Here is a 12,160-nt window from a genome sequence, read left to right as displayed (position 1 = left end):
AAAGGGTTGCCATCCAACATATATAAACAGCTTGTAAAACTCAACACCCAAAAAACAAATAATCCAGTTTAAAAATGGGCAGAAGACGTGAGTAGACATTTTTCTAAAGAAGATGTCCAGATGGCTAATGGACACATGAAAAAACACTCAGCACCACTCATCATCAGAAGAATACAAATCAAAGCCAAAATGAGGTATCACCTCACACTGGTCAGAATGGCTAAAAAGAAAAACATAGGAAACAAGTGTCGGCAAAGATGTGGAGAAAAGGGAAACTCTTACCCTGTTGGTGGTAAGGCAAGCTGGTGCAGCCACTCTGGAAAACAGAATAGAGGGGCACCTGGGTGGCTCAGTGGGTTAAGCCTCTGCCTTCAGCTCAGGTCGTGTTCCCACGTCCTGGGATCAAGCCCTGCATTGGGCTCTCTGCTCAGCAGGGAGCCTGCTTCCCACCACCACCCCCCGCCCCCGCCGCCACCACCTGCCTCTCTGCCTACTTGTGATCTCTCTGTCTGTCAAATAAATAAGTGAAATCTTTAAAAAGAAAGAAAAAAAAAGAAAAGAAAACGGAATAGAGGTTCCTCAAAAAGTTAAAAATAGAACTACCCCATGACCCAGCAGTTGTACTGGTCAATGTACGCAAAAATACTGATTCGAAGGGACACATGCATGCTGATGTTTATAGCAGCATTGTCAACAATAGGATAATTATGGAAAGAGTCCAAATGTCTATTAATTGATGAATGGATAAAGAAAATGCGGTATGGGGTGCCTGGATGGTTAAGCATCTACCTTCGACTCGGGTCATAATCCCAAGGTCCTGGGTTGAGCCCCACATTGGACTTTCTGCTCAGCAAGGAGTCTGCTTCTCCTTCTGCCACTCTCCCTGCTCATGCTCTCTCTGTCTCTCTCTCAAATGAATAAACAAAATCTTAAAAAAAAAAAAAAAAGGAAAGAAAGAAAGGAAGACCCTGTCCTTCTTTAGGGGAAAAAAAAAAAGATATGGTATATATGGACAATGGGATAGTATTCAGCCATCAAAAAGAATGAAATCTTGTCATTTGCAATAATGTGGTTGGAGCCAGAGAGTATAATGCTAAATGAACCAGATCAGTCAGAGAAAGACAAATACCATATGATTTCACTCATATGTGGAAACAAAACAAATGAATATAGGGGAAAAGAAAAGGAAAGCAAACCAAGAAATAGACTCTTGACTCTAGAGAACAAACTGAGGATTACTGGAGGGGAGGTGGGCAAGGGGAGGGCTAAGTAGGGGATGGAGATTAAGGAGGGCACTTGCTGTGATGAGCACCAGGTATTTTGTTCTACATCACTAAGTTCTACACCTGAAACTAAACGAAGGAAGGAAGGAAGGATTCACTGTTTCTCTTGTATACTTCTATGGGTTTTGACAAACACTTTTCATGTATCTACCATTATAATATCGTACAGAACAGCTCCCCCACCCTAAAAATCTCTCGCGTTTCACTTAATCATTACTTGCCCATCACCCACCCCCAAACTCTGATAATCTCCAATCTTTTTTACTCTTTACAGTTTTGCCTTTTCCAGAATGTCATTTAGTTGATCATATAGTACATGGCCTTTTCAGAATGGCTTCTTTCCTTTATTAGTACACACTTAAGTTTCCTTCATGTCTTTTCCTGACTTGATATGGCTAGAAAGCTTATTTCTTTTCTTTTTTTAATATATACTTTTGGGGCTTTTTATGTTTTTATTTTATTTTTTGACTTTTTAAAAAAGTAGGCTTCACGCCCAATGCGGGGCTTGAACTCACAAACTCACACAGAATTGTGTGTCCTACTGACTGATCCAGCCAGGTGCCCCCGGTGTCTTTTTTTAGAATAGTTGTAGGTCCACAGCAAAAGTGAATAGAAAGGACAGAGAGTTCCCATCTACTCCTGCCCCCTGCTTCTTTCAAGGAGTAGTATACATTTTATGGTTTCTCCATGTCTTTTCATGTTTGACGACTCTTTTCTTTTTGGTGGTGAATAGTATCTCATTGTCCATACATACCACAGTTTACTCATTCACCTACTGAGGGACATCTTGGTTGCTTCCAAGTTTGGGGAATTATGAAAAAAGCTGCTATCAACATCTGGGTTCAGGTTCTCCTGCGGACAGAAGTTGTCAGCTCCTTTGGGTAAATACCAAGGCATGAGCTTGCTGGATTATCTGTAAGAGTATGTTTAGTTTTGTAAGAAACTTCCAGACTGTCTTCAAAAGTGGCTGTACATTTTGCGTCCCCTTCAGCAAAGAGTGAGAGTTCCTGTTCCTCTACATCATAGCCATCCTTTGGTGTTGCTATTCTAACAGGCATAGGGTAGTTCCTCGTTCCTCTAATTTGCAATGCTCTAATGACATATTGTATGGAGCATCTCCTCAGATGTTTCTTTATAATCTGTGTATCTTCTTGGGTCAGGTGTCTGTTCAGATCTTTGACCATTTCTTTAAACCGGGTATGTACGTGTGTGTGTGTTTTTCTGGGTTATAAGAGTTCTTTGTATGATATAGAGCCTCTATCGGATATGTGTTTTGCAAATATTTTCCCCATATCTGTGGCTTGTCTTATTCTTAACAATGTCTTTCATAGAGCATAACTTTTAAATTTTTTTTTAAAGATTATTTATTGGGACGCCTGGGTGGCTCAGTTGGTTGGACGATTGCCTTCGGCTCAGGTCATGATCCTGGAGTCCCGGGATCGAGTCCCGCATCAGGCTCCCAGCTCCATGGGGAGTCTGCTTCTCTCTCTGACCTTCTCCTCGTTCATGCTCTCTCTCACTGTCTCTCTCTCAAGTAAATAAATAAAATCTTTAAAAAAAAAAAAAAAAGATAATGATTATTTATTTATTTATTTGACAGATCCCAAGTAGGCAGAGAGGCAGGCAGAGGGGGGGGGGGCAGGAAGCAGGCTCCCCTCTGAGCGGAGAGCCCAATGCAGGGCTTGAGACCAGGACCTGAGATCATGACCTGAGCTAAAGTCAGAGGCTTAACCCACTGAGCCACCCAGGTGCCCCAGAAGTTTTTAATTTTAATGAAGTCCGACCTGAATTTCCCTTTCATGAATTGTGGTGTTTTATCTAGGAAGGTGTTTTAATGACTGTGAAACAAGCCCTAAAGAAATCCCTGGACTCCATGATGCATCTTGAAAAATCTTGGGAGAGACATCGTAAGCTGGCCTTCTAGCATTTTGAGGTGACTCCTGGCTCAGCAACAGCCTGAACTAACTATGGCTAGACCGTCCCTGCCTCTCAGTCACTGACCGTGCCACTGCCAACTTCTCTCTGTAGCATGTGTGGACTTCAGCTTGGATTTTATGAGGAGGACAGATTTCAACTGAAGTTTTGGATTTACCATTGCTCCTCCATCCGTGATGATTTACTAAATAAGTGATTTTTCTGGCGCTAGCCAAGTATTCAAATCTCTCTAACAAAATTATTCACTTGATCCCATCTTTCTGACACAAACAACTCTCACTTATTTTTAAAAGATGGTAAGTCACTTTCTTTAAAGAAAACATTTTTGACTCTAACATAAGCATGAAACTTTAAATTGGTAGTGACATCATGCAGGAGAATGAGACAAAAATAAATAGTTGTAACAGTTCTGTGGACAGTTAGATGATCAGTAATTTTCCAAGTATCCTTGTTCAACAGTAGACCCAGCTCTTTTCTATAAAGCAAATTTGGCAGTTGTCACTTACAGAATTTATCTTCTTGACCTCACATTGCTGTCTGCTTGTTTGCAAACTATACTGCAGAATGTCTGATATTTGTGCCAATATTATTATTTCTTAATCTACTTCAGTGTGGGCCACTCTAAGGCCCGAATCAATGGTGTTCACAGCCCAGCCCAGAATCTTCTATGTAAAAAGCCCCTATAAGTATTCATTGAATTAATTTGTTCAACCTTTATCCAGTAATACTTACTAAATTATACTTGCCATAGTACTTACTCAAGAGAATTATAGTTCTGAGGAACCACATGTATAAAACAATTTTAAGTGAACAACATTCAGGAAAATAATCCCAGATTCCTGAAATGTTAAAATATAGAACAAAGGAGGAAAGAGGAAGAGTATATTAATGATGTTCAAGTATATGAGGGCGTCCTATTGGGCAAGATGGCTCTTCATTTCCCCACAGACGAAGAGAAGAGGTAGATACAATTGCAATAAATAAAATGGAGATTCAGGACGCATATAGGGAACAAATTTTTTGACTCTAAGATTCCTGGAAACTTGGTGGAGGTAAGCAGAAAGCACAGATAAGAGAAATCAGAGTCTCCTCCAAAGGATGCAGAGCTGAGTTGACTTAGGTAAGCCCCACCCAGATGCTGGAGACAGGGGCTGCCAATTTCCCGTCCACATGCTCTCGGTCTTCACACTTACAAATTAATGTGCAACAAGCAAGTCACGGATTGCAATAGGAACTCAAATCAGTGCCTCTTCCTTCCTTATTGGACCGGTACACGAAGGTGAGTGGTAGGAACAATAGTTATGAAAACATAAAAGTACTTACTAGGCGCTCTGCTGGAAACCAAAGGCAAAGACAAAATGACTTTTGGGGGCGGTCTTGTAAATTTGCAACATCTTGTACTAATAGCTTATTTATGGAGCCCTTGACATATGGGATGACAGGGGGTGGACACCGACGTGAGGTAGGAAGTCCATTGTGAGCGCCAGTTAGCAGGTGAGGAAGCAGCAATTCCGTGAGGTTACCTACGTGACTAGCCCAAAGTTTCTCAACCAGTGAGTGACAGAGCTGGACGTTGAACCCAGATGTTTATCCGGGTGTCCCTGCTGTAGTGCCCAGTGACCTCTGGATTTGGGCAAGCCAGTCCCACCAACCCCTGGCTACTCCACGGGACTTTCTGCTCTTGACTGCAAGGCCAATTCTGAGACCCAGGCCCACTGCAGCCCCCAGGACCTCTGCGCTGCCTCTTAACTGAGGCCGCCCATGGCAATCACCTGGGAAGCTTTACAAAAATGTTGATTGCAGGGTCCCACTCCTAAGGATTTTGCTTTAATTGCTCTTCAGGGCAACTTCAGCAAGGAGGTTCCTGTGCAACGTTTTATCGAAGTATATGGTGCATGTAGAAACGTGCACTGCCCTAAGTATACAGCACAGTGAATTTTTACAAAGCGCAGGCACCTGGGTAACCACCACCCAGCTCAAGAATCGGAAGGTCAGGATCGCCTGAGAAGCAGGCCGGCTCCCCGCCCCCAGCTCACCCAGGCCCCAGCTCACCCTGCCCCCCGCAGCTAGCCTGCCTTCGGACAGCACGGTCCCCTCCTGAACAAAGTTCCTCATTTATCAACAAGTTTGCTCAGCATTCACTTCTTAGGGCAGGAATGCCTGCCATCCTGAGGGTTACCGAAGTCACACCTACAGACCAGGATCAAACACAGTGTGGAGCGCTTCTTGCGCACCCAAGCACCTGCCTGAGCGCTTGGCACACCCTCCCGCCCAGTCCCGGGCACACTCAACACGCACCTTCTTGTATCCCCCTACTTTACAGATTGGTAATCGGAGGCACCAAGAGATGACATCAGTCGCCCGCGGGCACACAGCTTGTAGCTGGCAGAGCTTCACAGAACCTTCTCGAGCCGTCTCTCTGCTCTGGTTTTTATTTTAAGTATCTGTACCAACCGTCCTCTGCCCTTGAATGCCTGGACAGAGTCATGGCGCTCTGGTCGCTCTCGTTCGAGGTGCAAGGAGCTGGGGAGGGAAGGAAAATCCTAGAACCACCACAGGTGCTGGGATGGACGCTGACCAAGGTGTGGTCTTACCTCCCTCTTTTACCTTTTTTTTTTTTTTTGTGACAGAGGGAGAGAGAGCACAAGCAAGGGGAGCAGCAGGCAGAGAGAGAGAAGCATGCTACCCACTTAGCAGGGAACCTGACAGGGGACTCGATCCCAGGACCTGGAGATCATGACCTGAGCGGAAGACAGTGGCTTAACCCACTGAGCCACCCAGGCGCCCCTCCCCCTCTTTTTCAGAGGAGGAAAGAGCCCAGGAGAGATTTGGGGTGCCTTCAGCTGAATGAGGGAAAATGCGAGAGAGGGGGGAAGCCTTGTGGCCCTGGCTGGGCCGCGGGGCACCGACTTCTCCTCTGAGCCCCAGATGCAGGAGCGCAAGGCCCTCGGTTCCCTCTGCGGCCGGGATGTGAGGTTAGCCATGCAGCTCGAACAGTCTGGCGGCGAGCTTCTAACCTAAATGAGATGGAGAACGGATGAGCCCAGAGCTGTCGGAGTTGGAAACGGGGTCCTCTCGGTGTCCCCGGTTGTGCTCATCGGGTGTGGATTGAGCGAGGGCACTCCTGGCCTTCATCCGGCCGGGGAAGGGGCCGGGCACGAGACACAGCTCCGCCAGAAGTTCTCCTTGAAAACGTGGTGTGCCACGCAGGCCTTATTCCTCCAGCACTCCCAGAAAGCAAAACAAGTCTCAGAAAACGTGGGCTTGATTGCCTTTTTATGTCCCTCCTCTAAGATGGCTTTGGAGTTTCTTGCAGATCTGTCCGCCAGCCCACGCCCCTAGAGGCCGCCTCCTCCCGCGGGTCCCCACGTCCCCGGACCCTGCGTCAGTTGCTCTGGTCTTTGGACAGGAGACTTCCTTGGAGCCAGAACGCTCACTCTGTTGCTCTCTAATTTTTTTTCTTTTTTTTTTTTTTTTTTTCAGAGCCAGTTTTCCAATATAAATTACACCCTCAATTACTTCTCTCTTCCTAGAGCAGTGAATCACGCTCTGAGAGGCTGTTAGGGTGGGGACAGCGGGAGACAGAGCCCGGAGGTTCCAGCCAGTGCCTGCTTGTCGCCCTCCTTCTCAGCTTAACCCCCCCCCCCCAACCCCCACTCCGCAGCAGCCGGTGCGGCCTTGCACTGAAGTCACCAGCGACAGAAGCCCCTTCAGTGGGCACTCCTGCGCCCCCCTGTGCTCTGGGCACCTATATGAAGGCGAGGTTGCTGCTTTAGGGAACTGGCCTCTGCTTGGAGGCAAGAAGAAACATCCTAGCTTCACTAGGATGGCTTGATATTTGACGGACATTGTAGACTGCATTAGGGCCTCCAGGCCTTATTCCTTCCTCCGCAACTATGCTCTGCCCTGTGCCTCTGCAGCTCTTCCCGTCAAGAGATGAGGATGCTCTCTGACCCACTGATTCTGCCCATGACACCTGCTTTGGCCAACAGGATGCCAGCAGATGGGATGTGAGCAGAGGCTTGAAAGCAGGCTTACGTGGTTGAGCTAGCCCTCCTGTATCTCTGCTGTTTCCACGACAGGAGCCTGCCTGGGCTAGGCCCCTGGTCCCAGGAGGGAGATGAGAGATGTGTGGAGCAGAGCTGCCCCAGCCGGGCCCGCCCCGCCCTGCCCTGCCCAGAGCAGTCCAGCTGCCTCCGGATGCCTGAAGAAACCCAGCCAAGATCAGCAGTTCTGCCTACCGAGGTTGGAGAGGTGGGAGCTAGAATAGGAAGTGATTGTTATTTTAAGCCTCTCAATTTTGAGGTGGTTGGTACTCTAGCAATAGTGACGAGACGATGACGATGATTATATGAGAAACAAAGGACTTGGCAAATGGGAAGCCATGGGAAGTGAGCAGAGGGGAGAGGAGGGCTGTTGAATAAGCTCTGGGCCCCGAACCTGAAGACGAGTTAAAATCCACTCCCCTCCCGAATTCACTCTGTAAACTTGGGCAGATCATTTCTGGGTCTAATCATAAATTACAGAGTTGGCTTGCAAACTATGAGGGCTTGAGAAAATGTTGGAAAACTGATACGGGCCCTAGAACTTCATTGGTAGGGAGTTAAGAGAGGGATGGGGGAAGGTAGGAGAGAGGTCCCCTGCCCAAATGAAAGGGACAAATCTACTGAGATGAAAATTGGATGATTTTGGAGAATATGTTTGGCCTAAGGCTGGGAGCTAGATTTGGAGCCTAGATATAAAGTCTTGTTTCCCCAGACCAAAGACTCTGGGATACATAAACATTCCTGAAAATGGGAGCTCTTGGGTAGCTCAGAGGGTTAAGCCTCTGCCTTCAGCTCAGGTCATGATCTCAGGGTCCTGGGGTCAAGCCCCCGCATCTGGCTCCCTGCTCAGCGGGGAGCCTGCTTCCTCTTCTCTCTCTGCCTGCCTTTCTGCCTACTTGTGATCGCTCTCTGTCAAATAAATAAATAAATCTTTAAAAAAAAAAAATTCCTGAAAATGGGTTATAGAAGTTGACTTCCTGACAGATCTTCACTCAGAACGAAGCAAAGTTGGGGACAATTATGGAGTCTTTGGTCAGGTGGAGAAGTAACAGGCCAGACTAGCAGTTAGATGTGCTTCTGTGAGCTCTTTTCTTGGCCACTTTAACTTTTCTTGGTTGTTTATTATCTGACCTTTGACAAGTCACGTATCCTGTGGACAAGCAGATGAAATACGGGTTATTCATTTGTTATGTATTGATCATGGGCTACATTCCAGGAACTGCTCGGGGCAGTACGGACAAATCAGGGAATAGGACACGGTTCGCTGGCTGTCTGCCAGCTCAGGCTGGATGAGACGTTTAAACATTGTCATTCATACCAAACATATAATACTAGATCCTTTTTTGGAGGGCAAAATTATAGCTCAGAGAGATTAGGTGGCTTGTCCAAAATCAGACAACTTGTAAGAAAAAGCTGAAAAATTACACTTTAACCTTAAATCTGTGTTGTTTCTATTCAACTATGCTGACTCTTCCAGTTGGTTGTTTGATTTTATTTATAAAAATACTGTGTGTGTGTGTGTGTGTGTGTGTGTGTGCACCTGTGTGTGTGCTGGGTGGCTCAGTCAGGTAAGCATCTGCCTTTGGCTCAGGTCACGATGTTGGGTTTCTGGGATTGAGCCCCACATCCGGGTCCCTGCTCAGTGGGGAGCCTGCTTCTCCCTCTGCCTCGGCGGTCTCTCCTGCTTGTGCTCCTTCTGTCTTTCTCTGACAAATAAATAAATGAAAATCTTTTTAAAATGTTATTTTTATATACTGTTTTAGAAGTACATCTCTGTATATGAAATAGAGTTTGGTGCTTGGATTTTTGTTGTTCTGTTCGAATTCTCTTAGTTTCCAGGACTATGAAAGTAGGTTCCTGAATTGAATAGGGACAAAGCTTAAATGCATAAAAAATAAGGAATGGTTTAAGTGTGTTCTGCTCAATGGTTTACTTTGCAAACATTAACTGGGATGGCTATGTCTCAAACATTATAGGTGAGAGTTTAAATTGTTATGGTTCCTCCAGGCAATGTGAAAATACATATCAAAACTGCAAATGAATATGCTTTTTGTTCTAACAATTCTCACTTGAGAAAGTTGTTCTATAGAAATATAGATCATGGAAGTACAAAATTATTCAAGCAGCTGGAAATAACCTGGAGATACTGATACTGGAAATAACCTGGATCCTTTAAATCAATCTGCACCAGCACTAATTGACTTTGTCTTATTTGGAAGGTGCTCAGATAGATTTTATAAAAGATTTAAAATGACACGTGGGAAGGTCCTTCTCATCTAGTACGGTCTAGCTGGGGTATACTAATCTTTCTATATAAAGACAGCCAGCCATCAAAACCATCACATGATAAAGACTGAGTGTGGAATCAACCTTAGGTTAGGATGAGGAGGAAGTGTGGGCTTGAGGGACTCAGAAGTCTTCAGGAGAATCTCATTTAAGTTAGGGAAGGGTTTAGATAGGACCAGAGATTTGCGGGAGCCAGGCAGGAGGCTCTCTTCACTGAGGCCGAGTCTGGAATGAGCAAGGCAGACTGGAGGCAAAGAGGACCTCTTTGGTGGAGAGGGGAAGATGGGCTTACAGAGTGACTCGGTGGTAAGACCAGAATGGTGAGTTGGGGCGAAACCGAGGAGGACGTTGGACGCCAAGATAAAGATCTGGAATTTTGTTTAGGTGTTTGAGCCAGGCCAGGGGCAACATGCACAAAACAGTGTTTGGGGGAGTGTAATCTAGCTACCTGATACCGAATGGATTGTAGCAGAGTGTGTCTGAGGTTAGCACACTCCTGGAGACCTCGAGCAGGAGTCCAGGGACCGGGAAAGGAGGCCCGAGCTAGGTTGGGAGCCGGAAAAGTAGAAAAAGGAAGCCAACACTAAGGTGTTACTCCTTCACCTACCCTGCCTGGACTTGATTTTGACATTCCCCTGGCAAGTCATAATTACCAGGACAGTTATTATCTTGGGTTTTACAGGTGTATAACACAGGCGATTGTGTAAGGATCCGAGGGTTACGGACCCGGCGTTGAGCTGCGCGGCTGGCTCTTTGTCTGCAGACTCTTAGGGATTGAAAACTAACGTGGAACATGTTTTCCAAGGCACCTAGCTTGCTGCTCAGAAAAACCATAAACACAAGTCCACTTCCCGAAAGCCAAGACTACAGGGTAAAAGTAGTTTTTAAGAGGTATTTTTCTAGTATTCAATCACAACTTTAACTGAGGTTTTCTTTTCTTTTCTTTTCTTTTTAGATTTCATTTATTTATTTGAGAGAGAGTGAGCTAGAGAGAGCATGAGCAGGGGCAGAAGGAGAGGGAGAAGCAGACTCCCCACAGAACAGGGAGCCCAACACAAGGCTCGATCCCAGGATCATGACCTGAGCTGAAGGCAGACACGTAACAGACTGAGGCGTCCATAATGTTTTCATTTAAAAAGAGGGTTGCTAAAAGAACCTGTAGCTCTTCAAAAATTAAGTAGATTTTGAGCGCCATCATGTAAAGAAGTCCATGCTTCATCGTTAGCTGTGGGAAACGGCCACCTCTCGGTAGCGTCACACACTACGCCTGCTAAAAGCATCGTATCTATTTTAAGTGTGACACCGGAGAGGCCACCCCCCAGCAGGGGCACAGGGGATGTGGTGGGGGAGGGTGCAGAATGGCAAAGCCGCTTTTCTGCTTCTGAGTAGTCACAGTATTTTACAAGCAGGTTAGGGCTTGTAAGGAAAAGACTCCTGCAGACATTTCGTTACACCCCAGGGACGCACAGCTCCCACCTGCTCACGCCTATTAGACGAAAACAGACAAAAATGCTAGTGAGGGAAACAGAGGCAGGAGAGCGATCGTAAAAGTCTTCCTGGATCTGACAGATCACTTCTCCGGGGTGACTCCCCGGTAGAGCCTGGTGTGTTTCCTTGAGCAAGCTGTGTCTCTCTAGGCTTCCGTTTCCTCAGGTCTGAATGAGGATGTTGCGATCAAACAAAATAAGATACGTAGAGCATTCCTTCACACACTGTGGCCATCTCTAAGCTTTTAGCAATCACTGGCTATTGTTCTTCTCCGCTTGGCACCCCAAAAATCTAAAAATGACCTTGTACTTTTCCTTGACTCTTAAGTTATTTACTTGCTTGATCCACGCCCCCTACTAGGAGGCGCACTCCTTGAAGGTAAGGTGCTTAATTAACAATTACTTTAGGGACTCCTGGGTAGCTCAGTCTGGGTTAAGCATTTTTTTTTTTTTTAAACTGGATTAAGCATCTGCCCTTGGCTCATGTCATCATCCCAGGATCTAGGAATCGAGTCCCGCACAGGGTTCTTTGTTCACAGAGAGGAGTCTGCTTGTCCCTCCGCCTGCCACACTCTCTCTGACAAATAAAATCTTTTTAAAAGAAGTTATTTTAATTGTTTTTCTTCCCTGCTGAAAAAAATAATATATCACTACGGTGTTGGGGGTGGTGGGCAACAACTAAAACTCTCCCTTCATCTCAACCCTAAAGATAATCATTATAGACTCCTTTAGATATTCTAAAGGGTTGGGACAACACTGAGGCCCCATTTCGGTAAAGGGCCAGAAGGTAAATACTTTTGGCTTTGTGCCCACAGGGTCTCTGTCACAAGAACCCAACTTTATCCTTCTAGCGGGGAAGTAGCCGCACAGAGGACCTAAACACATGGGCGTGGCTCTCTTCCAGGAACACTTCATTTATGAGAGCAGGCTTCAGCCTGATCTGGCCCCGGGACAATCGTTCTCTGCCTCCGGAGCTAGAAGACTGCTTGCTCTCTGATAGAAATATATTGTGATCCACACACACAATTGTGCATTTTCTCATCCATATATTAAAAACAATTTTTTAAAAGAGTAAATCAATTTCAATAGTATGTTTTCTCAAACCCATGTTTTTATCAAACAT

This window comes from Mustela lutreola, chromosome 3 (assembly GCF_030435805.1).
Source record: "Mustela lutreola isolate mMusLut2 chromosome 3, mMusLut2.pri, whole genome shotgun sequence".
Classification (NCBI taxonomy): Eukaryota; Metazoa; Chordata; class Mammalia; order Carnivora; family Mustelidae; genus Mustela; species Mustela lutreola.
Note: the sequence above shows the minus strand (reverse complement) of the source record.